The sequence below is a fragment of the Acartia tonsa genome, chromosome 13 (genome assembly GCF_053477335.1).
Source record: "Acartia tonsa isolate MP-2025a chromosome 13, ASM5347733v1, whole genome shotgun sequence".
Classification (NCBI taxonomy): Eukaryota; Metazoa; Arthropoda; class Copepoda; order Calanoida; family Acartiidae; genus Acartia; species Acartia tonsa.
The window spans coordinates 41,732,342-41,756,637 of record NC_137272.1 but is presented as its reverse complement, the minus strand read 5'-3'; the positions used below and the strand labels follow the sequence as shown (position 1 = coordinate 41,756,637).

Genomic DNA, 24,296 nt, shown 5'->3' with positions numbered 1-24,296 from the left:
GTTAACAAAGTGTAAATAAACACTCACACACATACACAAGATAAAACTACAGGGATATAGTGATTAAGTTAGTTTTAAAGTTAGTATGTTTTTCAACCTATTTTTAAAAAAATACACTATTTTAAGACGCGCACCATTCGCACTACCATGGAGATATATTTCGATTTTAGCAATCATTTTCAATTCATTTTGTCTCTTGTAGAAGTGAATCAAGCAATATTAAAGGGTGAGCAAAAAATAATGCGTACCTTTTTAAAATTAAAATTGCGCGGCTTGTGTTAATAGTAGAAAAATACTACGCATACCGTTAGAACCGCTAAGAGGTCTATTTTTAGGAAATATAAAAACGATTCCTGTGCTACGCATAGTTTAGGAGCTACGTGTTAAAATGTCCCAACTGACTTCTTAGCGGTTCTAACGATATGCGTAGTATTTTTCTACTAATAACACAAGCCGCGCAATTTTAATTTTAAAAAGGTACGCTTTTTTTTTTGCTCACCCTTTAGCTTGGTCGTTTTAGATAAGTTATCCTGGTTTGTTGGACATGGCGTTTGAGTGTCATAGACAGCATCCAACTGTATGAAGTAATTAAACTACCATTCTTTTTTCTGTTGTCTGTTAAGTGTTACTTTCAGAAAAATATGTTTCCAAAAGCTAAAAAAAAATTTAAAATCCACCTCTAGTTATGAAAAACAAAGTTATCCTTTTTGTAGATTAAAATCTTAACAATGCTATTTTTGTTTGTAAGCCAACGAATATAAAAACTTTGGGGTATAGTCCCTTTCGTAATACTGCTCCTTAAGGGGCGATTCTTCGTTTTTTTCACTGGTGCTTTTCTCCTATTTCTAGCCCTTGCGGGGGGCTCTAACCCTACGGGGCAAATTGCCTAACCCTGTGGGGCAATCACCTAACATAACCTAAAATAACCTATCGAAAGCCATTTTAGAAGTATGACGAATCGCCCTTTAAGGGCCGTTGCCACGAAAGAGACTATTCCCAAAACTTGTTATTCAACTGTCTGGGTCAGTTTAATTTTCAGTCAAATGTCCCCTCCCTCCACAAAAAAAAACAAATTGTACAGAATTTTTTGTACCAATTGTCCATCCCCGAATTCCTGACTCCACTCATAAAATAGAAATAAATAAAAAGGACTTATAAGAAAGAGATAAAAAGATTTGTCCGAAAGCCAGATTCTCATACACAACACAAAACAAAGAGTTCCCTTAATACTGCAAACAATAGCTTTTAAATATCCAAGTCACTATTTATGCAACTAGTTCGCTAGAGAATAAAAACATTTTCTTTTATAATACTTTATGAATTACATATGTATTTATTTTGTCAAACGAAGCAGCAGTGCCGAATAAAAAATGACATCATACAATACAAATGACCCATAATGGGCCAGAATACATTTTTATTGACAATGGTAAAATGTATACTGGCCTATCATTGGTCATTTGTATTGTATGACGTTACATTTTATTCAAACTATAAGCTGTCTTGTTAAAAGCTTTGTAAAAGTCAAGCTGTTATAAATAAAGATTTTTTTTAACAAAGCTTTTCTCGTAGAGCTTACAAAAAGATCGGCATGCCGTTTTAAGTAAATTTATCATTTTATTTAATATCCAACTTTTAACACTTTTATTGGACCATTACATTTTTAACATTCATTTAAAAACGAAGCGTTTCAACCAAATAGTGTCAGTAGATTCTTATCAAATCCCTTTACAACAATGAGATATAATCTAGAAAATTTTATTTTCAGCCAATTATAATTATTATTTACTTTTGCTTTTTTTATACGTTTATTTACAATGCTTTTTTATTTGTTAATCTTCTTTTGTTGAACTTTCTGATTTGTAAAGCGTCGCTTGTATTAATGTTAACACCCATGTTAGCGAATCTTTTCTATAATTAAGGTCGGTCCGTACGTCCGTCTAGAACGGTTAGCTCTTTTCGTTTATTTAAATAAATCAAAATTGTTCTATCGATTAAAATTTTTGTAAGATGATGTAAAAATTATCTGATTCATCTGATTTTTGGTATACTGATTCCTATTAAGACAAGGTACAATTTTATACATCTATACTCTGATTATTTAGTTTTGTCACTCTACAAGTGTTAAAGTTCGTTCGACCTACCGTTTCAGAGATTCCCTTTTATGAATATTGTCATTATTGTTTTGTTTATTTTACTTACTTAGATGTTGATTTCCCCAGAGATATAAACAATATAACAACCAGTTACATTTATTCATATACAGGGTGTCCCTTGAAAACTGATTTTTTTAAAGCGCTTATTATTCCCTTAATATTTGAGCTATTTTAGTGAAATATAAAGGATTTGGCGGCCTACTACTGACCGTTTTATGAAATAGTGATGAAAAATCCGCAAAGCTACAAGAAAAAAAATATGCAAGATAATACTTAACTGGTTGATTTTAGTGAATATAAGACTAATCTACAAAAAGAAATATGCCTTTGTCAACTTTTAAAGTAACTGGTGGTCAAACGGTGGATCACAAAGACTTAATCGGGACATTACAAATCCTTTTTGTTTTACTAAATAGCTCAAATATTAAGGGAGTGATTTTAATAAAGAATACACCTTCTTATTTCAATGTACATCATAAACCATCTTGATTGTTTTCTTATTTTAAAAATACAAGGCCAATTGAATCAATAGCAGCGAAGATGTTTGAAACTATTAAGATGTTAAGAAAAAACTTATAAAAGAATGAGATAAAAATAAAGAAAATTATAGACATCCAATAGGAAATATATATACATTAATTTACAAAAGGGACAATATGTACTTATTTTCGCAATGGTATTTTGCTTGTCATATCCCTTTTAACTTACATTCATCGAGATTAGTTTGGATTTGAGGAAAACCATAATTACCTTATTCATACAATTATTAAAATGTTGAAAGGGTAAGAAATTAAAATCGAACAACTCTACCATTACCGACTTACTTTTATAGAGTAGCTTCGCTTCTCAGTCGGACCCCTTTACGTACCTTAATCGGTCGGGGGAAAGGCTCCATTTCGAGGGATAAAAAGTTTGTGCAAGTCCCCTGTTTGATAAAGTATTTCCGACTATTTTTGTGAGTCAAAGTCATATTTCGCTTCCTTCGCCCTTTTATTTTAACAACCTTTGATTTTAGGTCAAATTACTTAAAAATCTTAAACAGCTTTTTAAGCTAATATAACCATTTTTTTAAAGAACAATTTAATTTGTCTCCACTTTAATCAAAAAGGCCTACAATTCAACTTTTCTCTCTATCCAAAACATTAGTATGCCATTTTCATATTTGCATAAAAGGTTCTATATATTATTCTTTATATGTTATAATATTCAAGTCACAGTAAGACATACAAAGATGATTAAAGTCCCTCAACAGTTTATGACGTCCTACGATAGAATAGCAAATGAGAGGCCAGTATACATTGTAATTGACCAAAGGTAAAATTTATGCTTGCCTCTCATTGCATTGGTTATTTTATCGTATGATGTCATAATCTGTTGAGGGACTTTAATCATCTTCAGACATACACAGGAATATTGCATTCTTAGAAAAAAATATTCTGCATTTCACTTTTCCTCAAATTAAAATGTTTTGTTTACTTTTTTAAGATGATGTATGATGTAGTGAAAACCCGCAATTAAACAAAATCGTATAATAATAAAATAATTTGGATCATGGAAGAAAACGAAGTAGCGGATTACGTCTTCTTTTAACAGTAGCTTTTCTCCTATTTCTAGCTCCTGAAGTGGGCTCTAACCATGCGAGGCAATCTTAATATTTACTAACCCAAAATAACCTATCAAAAACTACTGTGTAAATACGACAAAACCCGCTACTTCGTTTTCTTTTCATAATTTCATTTTTTTTCTAATCCTTTTCAGAGGGTACAATTGGAGATAAACTAAAAATTTGAAAGAGAGTAATCTATATTTCTTAAATGTTGAAAGGGTAAGAAATTAAAATCGAACAACTCTACCATTACCGACTTACTTTTATAGAGTAGCTTCGCTTCTCAGTCGGACCCCTTTACGTACCTTAATCGGTCGGGGGAAAGGCTCCATTTCGAGGGATAAAAAGTTTGTGCAAGTCCCCTGTTTGATAAAGTATTTCCGACTATTTTTGTGAGTCAAAGTCATATTTCGCTTCCTTCGCCCTTTTATTTTAACAACCTTTGATTTTAGGTCAAATTACTTAAAAATCTTAAACAGCTTTTTAAGCTAATATAACCATTTTTTTAAAGAACAATTTAATTTGTCTCCACTTTAATCAAAAAGGCCTACAATTCAACTTTTCTCTCTATCCAAAACATTAGTATGCCATTTTCATATTTGCATAAAAGGTTCTATATATTATTCTTTATATGTTATAATATTCAAGTCACAGTAAGACATACAAAGATGATTAAAGTCCCTCAACAGTTTATGACGTCCTACGATAGAATAGCAAATGAGAGGCCAGTATACATTGTAATTGACCAAAGGTAAAATTTATGCTTGCCTCTCATTGCATTGGTTATTTTATCGTATGATGTCATAATCTGTTGAGGGACTTTAATCATCTTCAGACATACACAGGAATATTGCATTCTTAGAAAAAAATATTCTGCATTTCACTTTTCCTCAAATTAAAATGTTTTGTTTACTTTTTTAAGATGATGTATGATGTAGTGAAAACCCGCAATTAAACAAAATCGTATAATAATAAAATAATTTGGATCATGGAAGAAAACGAAGTAGCGGATTACGTCTTCTTTTAACAGTAGCTTTTCTCCTATTTCTAGCTCCTGAAGTGGGCTCTAACCATGCGAGGCAATCTTAATATTTACTAACCCAAAATAACCTATCAAAAACTACTGTGTAAATACGACAAAACCCGCTACTTCGTTTTCTTTTCATAATTTCATTTTTTTTCTAATCCTTTTCAGAGGGTACAATTGGAGATAAACTAAAAATTTGAAAGAGAGTAATCTATATTTCTTAGGAAAGCCTAAAAGATAGAGTTTCCTAAATATTGCATATTCCTTTATAACTCCTGGTAATTTGAAATGATTTAGCTTTATTTATGTCACTAGATTAGAACCATTGGAGAGAAAGCTCAAAGTGTTAAGGGTAACGTCATAAAAGTACGTCTATAAAGGAGGGATGAGAGGAGAAGTGGGAGAGGGCACCCCAAAAAAAGAGATAGATTTTTATTACGTCACAAATGACACTTTGAGCTTTCTCCCATTGAACAATTTTAACCTCTTGTAGAAAAATTTTGACGCTTAAAATAGTAAGGGAACCATATAAATACTTTTTGACGCTGAATGTATTTCAGGTTAGGTTGACCAAGAGTAAGGAAAGCCAGCGGGAAATGCCCTGCAGACTTAAAAATAAGGGAGAGGGGGTTTATTTTTATACATATTTCATAAAATAAAAATATCCAACTATATACTTTGATATAAAAAAGAATATGTTTCATTTTGGGGCAGTATTAAGGATGAAAAATGATGAGCAAATGTTATTTTCCTTGGATAAATTGGATAATATGATAAATTATTTCATAAAACTGGATTACCTACATACTTCTATAGAGAATAAGGAACCTTAAGCAAGAATAAGAAAACAAGGATGACAACATCCATAAAAGCGAAGCTTTAAAATGCTTAAATACATGTTTAAGGACATACTTACATTTTTAGAGATGCTTTGCTTAAAACATTATACCTTGTTTCTAACTTGCCTAAATTAACAAAAAAAAGGTATCTGTTTCGGACGGACGGAATAACGGACCGACCCTAATTATAGAAACGCTTCGCCTTTAAAAATTGAAAATAATGTTTTAAAAATTAAAAGGCTAGCTGTTTGCAAATAATTTTAAAAAGAGATGGTTCGTAATATTAGATATGTTTAATCAAGATTAACGTTTTTTGGTGATTAATTTCCATCTCTCACTCTCTCTCTCTTTATCTAAGTTTAAGTAAAATTGAAACAGAAAGAAATAGTAAAAACATTTAAAAAGATAAATTGAGAGAAATAGTCAGGACATCTACATTTATAACATGTCAGACCATTTATCATTCTTTTTACACATGCGTACCATCTCTACAAAAATATATCAACACTTGCTTATGCTAGAGACGTTAGAATTATAAGTACCTACTGCTGCTATGTCAGGCGTTGAATGAAAATTCAATGAAAAAGAGGAATTTTTAATACTGAAAAGTCTTTAAGACGAATCGAGCATTTTAGTTGTTTTTATGAAAGGAGGGAGGAGACATTAGACTGTAAATTATATTGCACTGGTGTCCAAAGTTTTATAAACACTTTATGTTAAAAAAAGGGTACTTATATTAACTTTCCATTAGTTAACTCAGAAATAGTAGTTTCAAAATTTGAATATTGATTTTGTTTATAAGTTTTGGGGATGCATATCAATATATCGCCCATTGTCTTATCCATCAAAATCCTTGTCTTTATATAATCTACCTTCGAACATTTTTAATCTTGTTCAGTTTAACCCTCGAACATAACCTTTTAAAGTGATTAAATGTGTCTGTCTAATGTTTAATCTTGAGAGATAATAGTTATATGTAGTTATTATTAGATTAGAGTAAAACACTAGAGGGAGAAAGGGTTAAATAACTGTATCTCCCCATCGCAACCGCCTTGTGTAACCTTTCTATTGGGTCATTGAAAATCAACTAATGGTGTTGCTTATATTAACACAGCCAAGTAGCAGACGAAAGAGGTCTTTGAAAAAGGAGGGGAGGTAGTTGTCTGTATATACATCTATACTATAGATCTGTTATTAATAGTGGGGCTGTGATACAGATAACTTAAGGGGTGTTCTTTTAATGTCAGGGAGGTGGATCCACTCCACTTATTGTCCCCTCCCCCCTTTACATTCTTGTTGTGGGATGTGACTTTTTTACCTGACATCCCCCTTGTCTGTTTTAGAAGAGGTGTAGAGTGTAGACCCTTATCAAGATGATTATAAAGTGGTGTAGGGGGGGGGGGGGGGTGGATAGTGATTATTGTTTAGTTTTAATTTCAAGACTTTGTTAGCCTATGCTACTTAGGTTCATTTTCATCCATGTTTAAAGATTAAAATATTTTTATTTATCTAAGCATATTTGTTGCTTAAAATTAAGAAAATTTTTATATTAACTAATTATATATACCTAAAACATTACATTGAAGGCTATTATCTCCTGACAACCCTCACCCTCTTAAAGAATTAAATTTAAAAAAAGCACAACATCTAATTTAAATATCTAAAACCCACTGTAAGTTGAAATGTTATTCATTATTCTTAAGAAAATGTTTTTAAAAGTTGTTGGTTTAAGTTTCCAAGTTTTGGAATACATGATTAAGCTCAGAATGTGATGTAATCTGTGGGAAATTTCCTAAATTATAATCTATGACCATTTTTCGCCCCCCTTTTTAGGAACCAATGTGTTCGAATGACAAATATTTAGGACAAGAAAGCTAAAGTACCCAAAGTTTTAAATGCATTATTGCTCATTCGTTAGTTCTCTTTCAATACTTATATTAAACCGCCCTTAGAAAAAAATATCTCTCCAAGAAAATCTTTTTAATATTTTTTTAAATAAAAAAATGGGTTTTGGGATTCAACTCCCCCCTCCTTGAGGATGCTGTGAGTATTGGTGCAAAAAATGGGGACATGATTCAAGTGGCGTCATATTTTTCTTTCCCGAAAAAGGGAAGGGGGGAAGAAAATCTCTTCAAAAGAGATGGGGAAAACCCCCTTTTCTCCCATCTCTTTTTTTGTTCCCCCCTTCCCTTTTTCAGGAAAGAAAAATATGACGTCACTGGAATCATGTCCCCATTTTTTGCACCAATACTCACAGCATCCTCCTTGAGTGCCCAAAAAGGCCTCAGGGGCGAAGCCGCTAGTATACTAAAAATAATAATTAGAAGGAGCCAGTCTACTTTGCATATTACTTTTTTTTTTAATTAAATACCTTTGTAACAAAGGGGTTTTGATGTTTTTTTTTATGAATGGGAAACTGTTTGTAATCTGCATACATTAATTCAACAAATTTAGAAAACTTTAATGAATTATCCTAAACTTTGTTGTAAAGTGAAACTTGGGGCTTACAAAACAGGGCTCAACAGCTGCGCGTTATAACCAATAAGCCGCCAATTTGAACTCGTTTCTGTGAAGTTTTACTTGGCAGGCTTATAGTTCTAAAGTTAGAGCAGGTCTTAAGATTTTAAGGTGAGTTGCATCTCTATAAGTATCATCTTTCCTCACTGACCAACTCACTCCAGCAGAATTGTTCCTTGCCAGTATTAGAGTGTTACCATAAGAGTGCCCTTAGAGTCAATACTATTAGAGTAAACAACGCCCCTCTTATTTAGTTGTCTAATTATTCCAGGAGGGAGGACAACATCAAGTGCCCCTAAAGGCCTTCAGGGGCGATGCCGCTAGTATTATATACAATAATAACTACGCCTCTATGACCGTTTTCAGTCTTGCTATAAGTTTTGCTTGCAGCTAGGCTGCCGAGCCCTGTTACAAAATCTTCTCTTAGTGTTCTACTTTAACCAAACTATTTAGACTTTTAATATTTAAATCTTATGGGATAACTATTCTGTAGCACAGTTACTCTAATATTAGGGTTTTCCATAAATTTTTCCGTCTGACAGTATTTAGCACACATGACTAAAGATTGAACTTTCAATTAGTCACGAAGTGATATGACTTCATATAGAATTATTTGGAGAGCATACGTGTAATGAATGTACTCTATAATTAATTCTGTCAGTCCGTCCGTACGGGAAATATGGTTGTAAGTTAATATGCTAAAAATCATGATGTTTAAATTGGAATATCTGATAATGTTTTAGGAGTATTAAAACAATAAAATTAATTGTTTCACTTAAGTTTATTATAAAAATCTTTACATAGAAAAAAATACGACAATGTGAATACTATTATACAACTTTAAGCATGTTTTAAATGTATATACTTTCGAGGTGAATTCTTAAAAAAACTTTTGCCTCACTAAAATCAGTTTGCCACACTAAAATTTTAGTGAGGCAAAATTATCCCCCATAAATTTTTAGCGAGCCTTACTAATTTTAGTGGGGCAAACTGATTTTAGTGAGGCAATTTTTTTTAAGAATTCACCTCTGGTGACAATTAGACAATTATAAAGCTGTTACGCTTTCAAAATCGTACTTAACCGAGCCTAGAAAAACACGTTTCCCAAATAGCGTTACGGACTGACTGACGGACTTATGGATATCCTTTATAGTCCTTTATAGAGTAGCTTGAAATGAAAATGATACAGAAATTGAATCAAGAATCATTAATCCTGTCCAGGGAACTAACCCCAAACTTTAACCAAAATAGTTATTATACTTTTACTAATAAAATTTTATACCTAAACTTTTTCCATTTAAATTTTTGTTATGTAGTCCAACTTTACTCTTATTTTGTGTGTCATGTATCTAATCTTGCTTTTTAAGATTTTTTGGAGCGAATCTTTATCTATAACTTTACTTTTTCCGTCCGTCTGTTTATGCAGATATCTATATTTTACTCTTGGGGTTTCGTCGTATTTTTACAGTAGCTTTTGATAGGTTATTTTAGGTAAGGTAAATGTTAATCATTGCCTGCAAAGCTAGGAAATAACCCTGTAGGGTTAGAGACCCCCGCATGGGCTAGAAATAGGATATAACCTACTGTGAAAATACGTCAAAACCCGGTACTGCCCTTGTTTTGTATGAGATATTTAAAATATGTTTGAAGATTCTCTTCTAATTTTCACCCACAGTGGACTTACGACCAACAATAAAGGAATATAGACAGCTGATATATTGTTCATGGTTTGCTTCAATAATGGATATTGAGATCCTTGTTTTTATGCATTTTTATGGCTATAGTTTTTTTCATTTTATATTCTGATTTAATTTGGCTTTCCTTTTTCTAAGAAGCAAGGACATCTGAAAAAAATCTATAGAATTTTGGAGTTGAACTTTAAAGTAATAAAAAAAATAATTAAGTGAAAACAAGGGGAGGGGGTTAAAGGGTTTATTACCAACACCCTCCCCCCCCCCCTTCAAATTACCCCAAAAATTTAAATCTATATTTTTTACCTCCAAAAAATATAAAACTTGGACTTTTTTGGCCCATGTGATATAAAGATTAACCCCCCCCCCCTCAAAAAAAAGCTTGTACGTCCTTGAGTGCAAACCATGACCACTGTGTATTCAGTCAACATATTACATAATTATTCTTTCTGCATCTTTCTATTTTTAAATATGATAGAAAATGATTTCATCTTTTTAAATCGATATTTTAAAATTTTTGGTAACTCTAGGCAACTACTAATTTTCTCTTTGGATATTCCGTAACTAAGTAATTATCAATTCATCTTCTTTGTGGTTATAAAAAGTTAATTATTTAAATAGTTAATTATTTAATAGGATAAAAATTTGAACTATAAAATGCAAAACAAAGTATATCTATGCTCTCCCAAACATGATGACATTATGATTAAAACACTAAAGGTGGTCTATTATTTGCATTACCTCTCAGATTTTGGTGATACTCTATATTTTGGTCTGTTAGGTGGTTATTACCCTAAAGAGGGCAGACAAAAGTTTCAAAGTCCCTGGATGTATAGATAGGCTAGCTATCCATGAAGGTAGGTACCAAAAACCCCCCAAAAATGTTTACACTTTAAAAAATCTATTTTCTAATCTTTTGCCAAACTTATAAATATTATGCACAAAAATGATCAATTATCATGTAAAAATCACACATAATGCTATTGCGGTCAAAACTTTAGTTTTACAGGGTGTCCTACAAAAAAAGCATGTTTTGGATATCCAGCCTAATACCTTTATTACCACTATCAGTCTAAATATTGGGATTTTTTTAGCTTAAATCTTGTGTTACGTTTTACATCCAGGGTGTTTGAACATTTTTTCTACTCTCTTAGTGGTAAGAATCATAGAAACCTGATTAAACCATTAAAATCAAATGAGTTATTAGAAAAATGGACAAATTTATAGTTTATGAAAATTTAACAATGTTATTGTATTAAAATATTTATATGTATACATGATAATTATTGTTTCTTCCATAAACTAAATTAGTAATACTTTTCTCCTAAAGTCAATTAGACCTCATTATTTTCATACGTCAATAAAATTATTGAGACTATAAAAAGATTAGAAGTCTACAAACACTAGTGGTGTATAGAACTGTGAATAGATAGTGATGAAAAAGTGTTATTTTGTATTCATTGGTTACTGTGCAGGAATTTGCATAGTCAATTTGCCTGGAATGCCAGTTTCTTTTAGAATATTTATGTATGTACTAGGTATTATACCTAGTTTGATGGCCTCAGGTATGTAATATTATTTTAATAATTGTTTCATTGATAATTTTGGGTAACATGCCACATCTAATCTAAAAAAAATTCAACTTTGGGGTATAGTTTGTACCAATGCCTTCAGAGCGTTTCCTCGTATTTTCACAGTAGCTTTTTGTTTGCCCCAAAGGGTTCAGCTATGGGCCCCTTAGTGGCTAGAAATAGGTGAAAATCTTTTGTGGAAACACAACAAAACACCTCTTAATAGGATTTGTCACAAAAAAGACTATACCCCAACTTTGATCATAATAAAAATTCAATACCTACCTAGTTAATAAGATCTAATATGCTAATATTATACTAGGAGGATCATACTTTTACTATACCAGCCGTCCTTACACACAATATACTCTTCTTACATCAGCTACTAAATCAGTCATTGCATGGCACATGATGTTTTCAATATCAACCTACACATATGTTAGTATATCATCACTTTTTTGGGATGAACTGAAGAACAGTTGGGATACAAATGGGAATGTAACTTGTCTCTGGAATCCGCCAGGAGTAAAGATGGGTCTTTATCCAGCTACAGCTATGGCACAATTTCAAATACTCAGGATAGTTAGAATTCAAGTAAAAAGCTATCAAAAATTGAAAGTTTGCTTCAGAATGTTTAGAATTATTGCACATCTCATTACTTATAAAACTATTTGTTCAATAATTATTTCTTGCATTATATTATAAACAGCTTTCCGTTGATATAAAATGTACAATTATAAGATTTTTTAGCCCTAAGATGCCAACAGCACAGGTATTGTAGAATTTGTAGAAAACTGGATATAGTACAATGCTAGACATAATTTTTTCGTATGGATGAGAACCGGAATCCATTAATTGCTATGAATGAATATGAGAAAACTTTTTAATTCTCAAATATGAAATATGCTACCTTCTCAAAATTAATGCAAACATGTGATCTTAATTGTCTGCCCAAAAAACAGAAATCAAAAAAAATTGGATACAGTTTGTCCTCAGCTTATGAATTAAGTGGTTAAGCCAATACTATTCTAACTAAACAATTGATTAGGGTTCTCTTTGAACTGTTTCCATATCAGTTTCTGTCACTAAACTCTGATGTCTTTGCTTATCCTCTAGCAGCATCAGTGCCTGTAATTGCTGGATCTTTGCAGATCTATACCTACCTAGATCAAGGTACCTTGTGTACTAAAGGTCTTGCAGTAAATTTACATTACAAGCTTGATATGTGTATTGATGTAGACAAAGTCTTCTTTACAGACACCAGAACAGACAGGAATGGATTGCTACAATAATTGATGTTTAATGTTTACCTTTACATATTTTTAAATCTATGAAAGTAGGATATATCACCAATACTCCTGCTTTATTAGTGTTGAAGGGACTGAACCTATGCTGCATCAAAACTAGATATTTTAGAAATTATACTTTCTACTATTAAGTCAAATTCAAATATGTCAGCAAAAAAGACAGGAATGGCAAAATTAGGACTTACTTGAGTCATGCAATCAAGTTTTGATTGTTTATTTTTTTCATTTTTTTTAGTGCTTGAAGACGAAGAAAGTCCCTTAATGATGTCATAAAATGACATCAATGATGAGGAGAGGAGTGGGAAAGAAAACTCCTAAAAAAATGGATAATCCCTTGTTTTTATGACGTAACATGCTGATTTTTGAGGGACTTTCTTCATTTCCCTAGCTTAGGAGATAGCACATACAATACTTGAAATTGCTGCTATCCATTGACAATTTAGAGTTTACATTATGAAATCTAATCTCCTGCAATATAAGGTCTGGCTCTTCATTGTTATCAATGAAACTCAACAAAATGATAATTTAATGTAGCTATCCATTGTACTAGACTTGTTGTTGTCTTAGCAGAGGTCTTCTTGAGACTCTTCAAGTTTTGCATTAGAAAAAAGGTAAGTCAGTGCTATTTTTTCAAAATATGTTACATCTTATATGCTTTATTCAAGAAAAAATCTTAAATTAAGTCTCTTAGATCATTAATATCATCCTTTTAGAACAAGATGCACAAAGTTGTACCTGCTATCCAAACTGCCTCAATCACTCCTAATAATGAGAATCAAAATACACAAGACAATTTTACAGTTCAAAATGTTAGGAATCAGTCATCCTCAAGACCAAACAGTAGTATTGTCATAATTCCAATTAATCCTCTGGAGGTTAATACTATTTCATCTTTAGTAAGTAACAGGGAAATGGTGATGAAATCTAAGGTTAATACTGTACCAAAATACAGAACAAGTTTAGAGATTGAAAATAATTGTACAGTTTCTACCAGAGGTCGTGAAACAAGATTTAACAATTGGACAGTTGGTGATCCTAGTTATAGAACTCAGAGTATAATAAGAAGATGTCCTCCTACAATTGATTCAACAAATAATACAGCTAATACTCCAGTTGATATCCCCTGCAGAAGAATCCGTAGCAGTAATGGCAATGATCTAATGTCAGATGTTGGACCTCTTGCCATTGTTTTCTCTATAACGTTAGTGCTTGTCTACTTTTATTGGAAATTTGGCTACCAGTCCTCATGTAGAATTTGGTATGCTGGGTCAGTTTTCACTGATTGTCTACTCCTCAGCTGGCCAATCTATTGGGTGGAATGTTCTGATGAAATTTCTGGATTTATCAAGCTAAAAATCAGCCAACTTAAATCAAACTTTGGATACTTTAATTAAGTTTTTGTTGTATTGTATATGTAGTAGGGTTGGGTCGGATACTTTTTTGGCCGGATACCGGATATCCGGCTGATTTATAATGCCAAATATCCAGTATCAGGTCGGATATCTGGCCAATGCTGGATACCCGGCATTATAAATTAGCCGGATATCCAGTATCCGGCCAAAAAAGTATTGGACCCAACCTTAATATTTACATTGTTGTAGCAATATTATTCAAATAAAATGTACTTTTTTATGTTACATAATTGGGTAGATGTGGATAAAAGAAACCCATATATTCTTTGAAAATAACATAGATGATAAATTCCAGTCAAATTATAATAAACAAAAAGCTACTCCTTGGTAGATTGAATTCTATTCAGACCTTTTAACAAATGGAGGAAGATGTTTTTTTTAAATTTGGAAGAGAAATGATTACAGTTCCACAACCTCCAGGAAAGTTTGAAGCCTACAAGACTATAGTCATATCAAGAAATATTAAAAATATCTCAAAGCTAACGAATAAAATAAACTTTTAAAAAAAAACTTAAGGTACCAGTAAAATTTACAGCCTAATGCAAATTCTGTGTCAATGTATAAATCCACTATCTATCTATCCTTCCTGTCTTTCTTTAGCAAGTGAATAATGAGGCAAATCTATTGCAGAAAGTTTAAATTGATTTTCGCAAGGAATAAAGTTTAATCTCGGGCTTTGGCAAGATAAATTATACCCCCCCCCCTTCCCCCCAACGCTATCACATAATTCACAGAGGAATATTTATGGAGATTGTTTGCTATTTATGATGAGTTTGAAATTGAATCAATACTGTAATCCCACAGTGGAATATATGTTATCTTTATATAAAAGTCTGTCTGTCTTAAGGTTTATTTGTTTGTAAAAAAAGATTAGCTTAAAGTAAAGATCGGAAATGTTTTTGCAAATTTTTTGCATTCAACAGTAACTGGACAAATTGTCTCAAAAATTAGACACGTGACGTCATAAAAATGAGAGAGATGAGAGGAGAAGTGGGAAAGAAAACCCCTAGTAAAGAGATGGATAATCCCTCATTTTTATGACGTCACATGGCTAATTTTTTAGACACATTGTCCAGATACCTTCGACATCCCCTCCCCCTTATTCGTTTTATATTTTCTTTTAAAACTAAAATCAAATTGTCAGAATATCCACGTATACTCTAAATCCATTTTTCTTGGATTCAGTTTTAAGTCGTATTGCTAAAAATCAATTGAATGACATATTATTTTTTTAGTCAAATGTTTTAAAGAAAATATGTTATTGACAAAATTATGGCAGTGCAGTAATGATTTTTAACATCAACCTTTTAAGTTCCATTTTTTATATTTTTCTTCTATTGTTTGTTGGGTTGCCTCTCTCTTCTCAACAAATCTAAAGCTAAATTTCTTTTGTAAAATACAGGTGTTCTCCTAAAATAAATTTTTACTAACCTATTTTTTGCCAGTAAAATGCAATTGTGTTTTTCTCCAGGGATCTAAAGGGATAAGACAATTGCCGATACATTGATGTACACCCCTAATTACTCCTTCTGTAGATTCCAATTAGTGGTTGAAACGATTGAACACTCAACTTTGTAAAATAACCAATCAAAATTAAATAAAAGTCCCCAAAGTTAATAAGGCAACGAATAAGAAAAATGTATTGTAAAACTTTGGAGACTATTGTAAAAAAAAACAGCCCCTTTGTCCCCCCTTTCTCTGATATTTTTTCAGCTAAAAGCAAATATAAATGGTTAATTTTTGTATAGATTTTTTTTATTTTCTCCAACGATGATTTTAGGATCGACATCTGAAATTTTCCATTACGATTCCCGTAACTCTTTAAATCTGTCAGTTAAGAGTAATGTTTATATTCATGAACTTGAATAATAATGGATGTTTTCATCCTTGTTATTTTTAGCTATAATCTTTTATAATACAAAAGCAAAGAATTTGTTTTAGCTATTTTTAAAAATTGGTTGAAATATATAAGCAGCATACATTATATATATGTATTATGTATGTATATGTGTTTACAACTTGCAAGGGATATCTCACCTGGAGAAAAACTATTTTGTCTCCTTCTTTCCTATTAAGTTATTTGGCATTTAAAATATATCACAACAAAGTATAATTTCATAACTAACAAATTTTTGGTTAAATAAAACAGCATTATTTATATGAAAAAAAGTTTTCTTCATGTTCTAAATCCCTATTCATTCGTGTTATTTAAACTTTTGGTAGATTTTAGCATTTTCAATATTTATTATGCTAAGCAGATTTAAGTTGAATATTTTGCAACTTTGAAAGTAAGGGAGAAATATCCTACAATAAAATTGTGTTTTGTCTATGTTTATGTGTTGCCTAAGATCTATAAAACAGCGTACGAATAATACATACTTACATGGTATTGTTAAAGCGAAGTTTTTATATAATTAAGATCAATTCTTCCGTCCATAAGTTGTCCGTCCGTACGTAACGGTGAGCTCTTTTCGTTCATTTAAGCATGTTAAAATTGTCCTATCGATTTCAAACTTTTAATAGTAGTTCCTGTAACAGTGAGTGAAAACACAGCAACTCTATAATCGTTAACAGAATGTCCGTACGTTCATTTAAAATATGCTAATTTTTGATTATTTATACATCTAAGCGAAATATCTCTATAAATCTCTAACTGTCATTAAGCAGAATCCTGTATTTGCGCTATTTTTCATCTAGTTTATAATAATTTAAATTAATTTTCTGCTTAATATTAAGTTTTGACAATTGACAAGGGTTTAGTTCTCTTGTTTTACCATTTCATGGATGTTGTCATCCTTGTTTCAATTAATTTCTTAATACGATTTGTTATCAGCTAAAAAATGTTATAAAAAAATAATATTGACAAGAAAAAGGGGCAAAAATCCATAAACATTCTTATATTATAGAATACACAACTTTTCATATATTTTTATGACAATTTATGATAAAGGTAAAAATGTTGATTTTTACCAAGGGCGTACAATGTACATAAAGTTTTAGTCAAAAAAGGGTATTTTTGCAATCTTCTGTAAATCAAAATTAAAAACTTTGTACATTTCTACTTTGAACCATCTATTTAAGATATAAGTGCCCAAAGTTTTAAAGCCAACGAATGAGATGATGTATTTATAAAACTTTGGTGACTGGTTACAAGTATGATTTACAGTTCAATATGCCAAGGATAAGACAATGGCAATAATCTTTATATACATTTTCTAGATTACAATTAGTGGTAGAAACGTTTGAACACTCGAGATTTTGAACCAACCAATCAAAATTTAATAATTGTTCCCAAGATGTTAAGCCAACGAATAAGAAAACGTTAACATAAAACTTTGGGGATTAGTTCAATTTCTCTTCTCTCCCTGCTAATGTCCCCTCCCTCCCTGTGTATATGACTTAGTTTATATATTCTTACTTTTGGAAAATGCGGGGGGGGGGAGTAGCCCCCTATCACCCCTTGTTACGCCCCTACAAAGTATAACATTGGTGTATGACGGTAGTAAACTATTTATGGCATTCCTAAAAACGCGTACTAAATGTAGTTAAAGGTGATACAAAAACTACAAAAAAAAAATCTACGAATATTGGCAAAATAAGTCTACTGCTTATTGATAGTTATATAAGAATAGTAAGAACATTGAAATAAACAAACAATTTCAAATCTGTGGTCTTTGAAGCAACAAAACCAAAACTTTAGAAAATTCCATCTTTCGGTTTTTGAATTGCCGACGTGACCATTAAATACCAATTAGTAATTTTTGTAGCACCCCTCCAATAAGTTTGTCCCCAAAGGGTTGTGTCCCCGATATTTTATGATATTGCAAAAGGTATAAAAAATATAAACTTTTTTATTAGTGCGAAGCTACTCTTTATTTCACTCGTTTATTCGACCTTTTCCTTATCATTTCCTATTTTTAGCAGGTTTCTTTTCACCCCATAGACGTCCAAGTGGGGGGGGGGGGGTAATGGGGTGATTACCCGTAGGCACCCTCAAAATTTTGGATTTTCAATTTTTACCCCCCCCCCCCCCAAATAAAAAAGCCTCTATAAAATAAAGATTACCCCCCCCCCTCAAAAAAATTTTATTTTTAAAATTTTACCCCCCCAAATAAAAAAGCTTGGACGCCCCTGCTCTACCCCCATTTTTTTATACTTTTATAAGGTAGACAACCTCATTCAAGCCGCAAGTTTGAACCTACAGCTCTGTAAAAAAAAAACAGCTTTAAAAAAGCAGCAGCCGCATAAAATACACTTTGTCTACATTTTGCAGCCAATAATTCTCAATATTTTTCATTCAGTATGATATGAACTATTTTTATACGTTTCTTCAAAGATAGTTTTTCTAAAAAAAATGTACCAATTTTATTTTGAGTGATCTAAGTTGTCTATTGAACCATGCAAAATATTACACAAATATTGTGCAGCCACTTCCGCACATTATTACAAGGCACAAATTACCTTTTCCCCCTTATTTAATTTTGTCATTAAACAAACAATCTTCTGTTTTATCTTCTAACGGCTTCGCACTAAGAATCTTGGGGCTCTCTATTCGAAAGGATAGGCAGGAGCATAAAAAAGGCCTAAAACCCTCCAAAGACTTATATTTTATTATAAATAGCCTAAAACTATCACAGGGCCTATGTGAATTGAGACCTCAATCATCTACAGTTGTTTTCGAAATCTTAAGCTACTGATAAAAAAAATTGTGTACTTTTTTTGAAAATATAAAACATTATTCTGATGTAACAATTTGCAGAAGTGAATTCTAACCATAAATAATTCCATTCTATAATTGAGGAATTGGTTATAGACAAATCAAACTTTCTCAGTCAAATTCTTATTATAAATAGTTGAAATTAACTCTATAATAGAAGAAATGTAAAATATTTATTATCGAGTAGATCATTTTTAAGTCTCATAGGCATAGACAATAACAAATTGTATGCTTAAGGAATCTTCAAAATAAAATCAGGCTTCTATCTCAAATAATACCATAGAAAATCCCATTTAACCATAGCATTACTGACGGACAGTAAAATGTATAAAAGAGTAGCTTCCTTACTAAAAATTTATTAGGGGACACTAAAAACCAACATATACAATTTGAATTACCTTATACCTAATTGGGGCGAAATTCTCCTTGGAATTGAATTTATCATCTAGAGAACCCATCATCTGCTAGTAATGGGATGCAATATGCTAACGCCCACTGGTTGATATTAAGTTAAGTAACATATAACAGACAACCAACTCTTTAATTGCATGACCTCTGTCCTAACTGTGCATAGTAATTAATACGCCTGTTTATGGCCATGGCATTGCTCCAACTATAAATATTTATGTCGTGCACATGTATTAGCAGCAGTCAGAACTATTTTTAACATCTTTAAATAATACGTGGTGTTTAGCCAAGATTCGAACCTATCCCCTAGTGTCTAAGTAAACTCTAAAATGAAATATTTACAAATATTTCATCTTGAAAGGTAAAAATTCTTAGATGGGGAAAAAAATACACCCTCAATATTTTAGATATTTTTGATTAAATTATCAGTTTATAATGATTCAATTAATCAATAGACATCATAAGAGACTGGGAGTCTGTCTGTATGTCCTGAAAGATCTCGCTGACCATATGTTTTATTTTTACTGTGAAGCTTCTTAAATGTCTTGCAAAAGAATCTATATTTTCTAGGACACAATGTTTAAACAATTGTTTTTTGGAAGAAAAAAAATTGGAGGTTGAGTAAATTCCCCTTTGCACCGCCTCGCCGCAAAAAATTAGTAGTTAAAATTTTAGTATATAATTTACATAAAAATGAGCATTTCCGAAAAACATTGTTCTTCTAGCATCAAATTTAAGAATTCATAGCTGTTTTAAATTTTTAAGTGAGGATGAACCTAAAACAAAGGTTGTTAAATAAAAGGATGGAGGACGCAAAATGTTACTTTAGTTGACTTTCAAAAACAGGATATACACAAAATTTGTATTGCTCTAGCTCAATTAGGAGCTGGGACATTATTAGTATCAGGAAGGGTGCCCGACTATTATGGCCGACATAAATCATGTAAATTCGGTGGAATGTCAACTGTTTGAACAGGTATTACAATCTTACTGGTAAAATAAATGTAAGGCCATCAATTTATCTCAGATGTTTGCTTTAGGGAGAATAGAGTTAATTTTATATATAAAGAAAAAAGCGGTTTCCCTAAATACTGCATTTAGACTACAAACAAACTTTTTTGTAATGCTTATTTTAGGTTAGGTTAGGTTAAATAATGGTTAAAAAAGGGTTGAAGGAATAGTATCCAGTAGGGATAGGTCTTTGTAGGGTGAGAGCCAGCCACAGTGGCTAATAATTAAAGTTTTTTGGTTAAAAAATTGAAAAAAGGAGGGTGAGGGTTTTTTATGCTAAAGCACAAAACATAATAACACTCACACTGATTTGGCAGGTTTTAAGCTATTTTATAATGACATACTTAAATCTTTTCATTCCATATGAAACAGAAAGGAAAAAAAATATTTCTTTTAAAAATTTGGTTTTCTTTCTACTATTACAATAATTCTTTAGTTTGGAATATGTGTTTAAGACAGCCTTGTAATGTATAACAGCAATTTTGTAGGCTTCAAGTGGATATTCGAAAAATAAAAACAAGCATACAGTTACTGAGAACAATAGCGATAAAAAATCTAATACTTTTAATATATATTTATGTACCATGCTCTATAAACACGGTATATCCATCCGTACATCACTCAACAGATCTATAGTATAGATGTATATATAGATAACTACCTCCCTCCCTTTTTCAATGACCTTTTTCGTCTGCTACCAAAATGTTTTCTGCTTTTTGGCTGTGTTGATATACCCAACACCATTGGTCGATTTTTAATGACTCAATTAGGAGTCGGCACAAGGACATTTTGATGGATAGATACAGTTATTTAACCCTTTCTCCCTCCAGTGTTTTACTCTAATCATCACTCCATAATAGTAATAACCCTGCAGGTTCATACCTGCGGTTTCCTTACTATGCGGAGCTACCAAGTACCGTATATATAACCTGAACTAACCTAACCTGACCAAAAATAAGTAGCTGTCTATAGTGCCCAAGCAAAATGGTGATATATGTCACTATTTTTGGCCTACCTATTCTATTGACGTCAGGAAATAGCCTATACCCCATCTCTTGTCTAGGGGGTTTCTTTCCCCCTTCCCATTCTCATTCCCTCTACTATGACGTCAATAGAATAGGTAGGCCAAAAGCGGATACATCTGTTCCCATTTTCCTAGGGCACTAAACACGGCTACAAAAATAAAAAAAACAAGCGAAAAGCTAAATCCTTCCCTAGCCCTTCAAATGTTATTAAAAATAAAAAGTGGTTTACTATGCTCGACTAGGTAGTTTAGAAGAAACTACTAAAATTTATAATAAAACAGAACTATGACCAAGTAAATTAGCAACCCTAGCTCTGTAACTAGAACAATCTGTGTACAGATAAAAAATAATATTTTCAGAATAACTTCGAAACCAATCATACAATCATAAATGTGGGCTACGACATACGGGTCTAACAAAACTGGTTTTAATCTTACATTTTCATATCCGAGGAAAGCTGTTTATAATACGATACGATAATAGTTATTTCTCGCATCGTATTATAAACGGCTTTCCGTGGATATAGAATGTACAATTATAAGATTAAAACCAGAAGGCACGGGCTAAAAAAAACTGGTTTTAATCTTATGATTGTACATTTTTAAATTCATAGAAAGCTGGATATAATACGATGCTAGACATAGTTTTTTCGTATGGATGAGAACCGGTTCCTATCCACCGGATTCGAATTAATACGAGAAATAACAATTACCAACCCTAGCTGTGTAACTAGAACAAACTGTGTACAGGTAATAAAATTGACATTTTTACTGGCAACCAAACATATTGCTAGAATTTAGATTTTACAATTTCTTTTATTTCACAGGAACACAATAACTTTTCTAGTATCCATTCGAAACCGATTAATATCCGGTGGATTAGAACCGATTCTCATCCATACGAAAAAATATGTCTAGCATCGTTTTATATCCAGTTTTCTACGAATATAAAAATGTACAATCATAGGATTAAAACCAGATTTGTTAGCCCAAGCCTTCGGCATCTCGGAGCTAAAAAAACTGGTTTTATTCTTATAATTGTACATTCTATATCCGCGGAAAGCTGATTATAATACGATGCGAGAAATACCTTTTCTTGCAATAAATTGTTACATATTTATACAAGAAACAAGAATCACAATATGCATATGAAAGAAGAACAAAAAAAATCATAGATTGGCATATGTATAAATTAAGAATAAGGGGACATTGTGCTGTTAAATTCTGATTAGTTTGTCCAAACGCTTCAATCATTAACTGTAATGTACAGAAGGAGTAGTGTCTTTTTATTATTATGACCGAAAGACCGACTTTCTAAGTAAATTCTATGCTTGGGGCTTTTGGTATGGGTTATCTTTACCTAAAAATCTTTAGTCCGTTTTGAATAGCAGCTGAGAAAATCACATTAGATCTTTTAGTTAAAAGTGATTTTGTTGCAAAATTAGTTTTGTCTAAAATTATCAAGAATAACCTATAGCCTATGAGGAAAAAAACTTTATATGCTATGTATATGTATATTATATAAGCCACTCTTATTACATTATAATAATTCTTTATCGCACCGTTATAAACAACTTTCAGCGAATATTAAAATTAAAAATCATAAGATTAAAACCAGTTCTCTGTGCCCTTGAGGGGATGAGGGCCCGGGCTAACAAAACTGATATTAATTGCCTGATATAAATTTCATTAATCATGGAAAATTGTCTGTATTAGGATGCTATACATGATTTTTTAGTGTGACTGAGAACCGGTTGTAATCAAGCGGTTTGAAGCCCTACTGGAAATTATATTCCCTAATATTTTGCAATTTGTACGGCTGAATGCAAAATTTATGTATTATACCATTAATTCAATGTTCCCCCTACTTATGATACAATTTTATATGTTCCTACTTTGAAGCTTAATTTAGTAAACAAAAATAGCGACAAACAAAACGAATACTTGATTTTGAACATCCCACTTTCGCCCCTAACCCTTATGAGTAAAATTAAGTCTATTGTAGCTTCTAGTTATTAAGGGTAAAAAATATGTCGATTTTTAATTCTAATTCTTATTCAAAGAAATATATTTAGTCTTCAGTAATCAATAAAAACTTCTTTTTGTTTTCATTTACAGCTATTCCTTGGTATTTAAACAGCCCTACATATTAAATGATCTAGCTTCTAGTTTGTAGGGGGAGTCAACTCAAGATTATTTTAAATTATCAATGTCAAAGAATAAAATAATCCTTTTACAATGTAAAAACCAAATTATAATTTGGTAGATTTTTTTGAACACCACTCACTGGTCGCCAGAAGGGAAAAGCAGTTTTTTGAAAGGGGCTATCTGAGATTATTACAGATTCTGATATATACATATATAGACTGATGAAAAATGCAAAAAACGAAATCAAAAGCGTTCCTTCTTGGGAGAAAATCCGGGAAAAAGATTTTAGCTAGTTTTAACCTAAAATTCACATTGGCAAGCCTGCAAAGAAATATACAGACATTTTAAACATGTCATTGCTCAGCACCTAGAAGTGGTATAAAAATGCTACACATACCATTGGAAACCTCTAGTTTTCATATTGGTATATAACGTTTTTGTACTATTATTAGTTTTTGAGCTATCCTCTGAAGTATACTCAAGTATTTAAAATGCAGTTTTTTCTTGAATTTTAAGTTTGATACTTGTTACACAAACCTTTTTAAAATTGTAATGCTTAGCACCTAGGAGTTATATAATTATTTTATACAGGTATATTTGTATATTTTGGGTGCATTCAATTTTAGCTTAATTAAAATTATTCTTTGAAATATGTATAGTTTGTAGTAAGTACCAAGGAGGAAGGGGGGGGGGGGGAGTTTATACACTTATAGGCAATGTAATTCAGTATAAAATTTTGCTCTGGATTTTTTTTGGCTTGTTGTTATAGTTATTAACCTGATTCTTTTTGTAAGATCTCTTATATGATTAAATCTACTAGTAAAAATATAGAGAATTGAATCTTGGCACTATCCTTCTAGGG

The 24,296-nt window shown here is 31.6% G+C and overlaps 1 protein-coding gene across 2 annotated transcripts in view; it reads right to left on the bottom strand.

The window, feature by feature from the left end:
- LOC145304577 (sestrin homolog) overlaps positions 1-222 on the bottom strand; it is a 394,235-nt gene extending 394,013 nt beyond the window's left edge. For both annotated transcript variants that reach the window (XR_013874139.1, XM_080146494.1), the window contains exon 1: positions 196-222. The gene's annotated coding sequence lies outside the window, so the exon portion shown is untranslated. The remainder of the gene's footprint in view (positions 1-195) is intronic.
- Between the last annotated feature and the right edge of the window lie 24,074 nt (positions 223-24,296).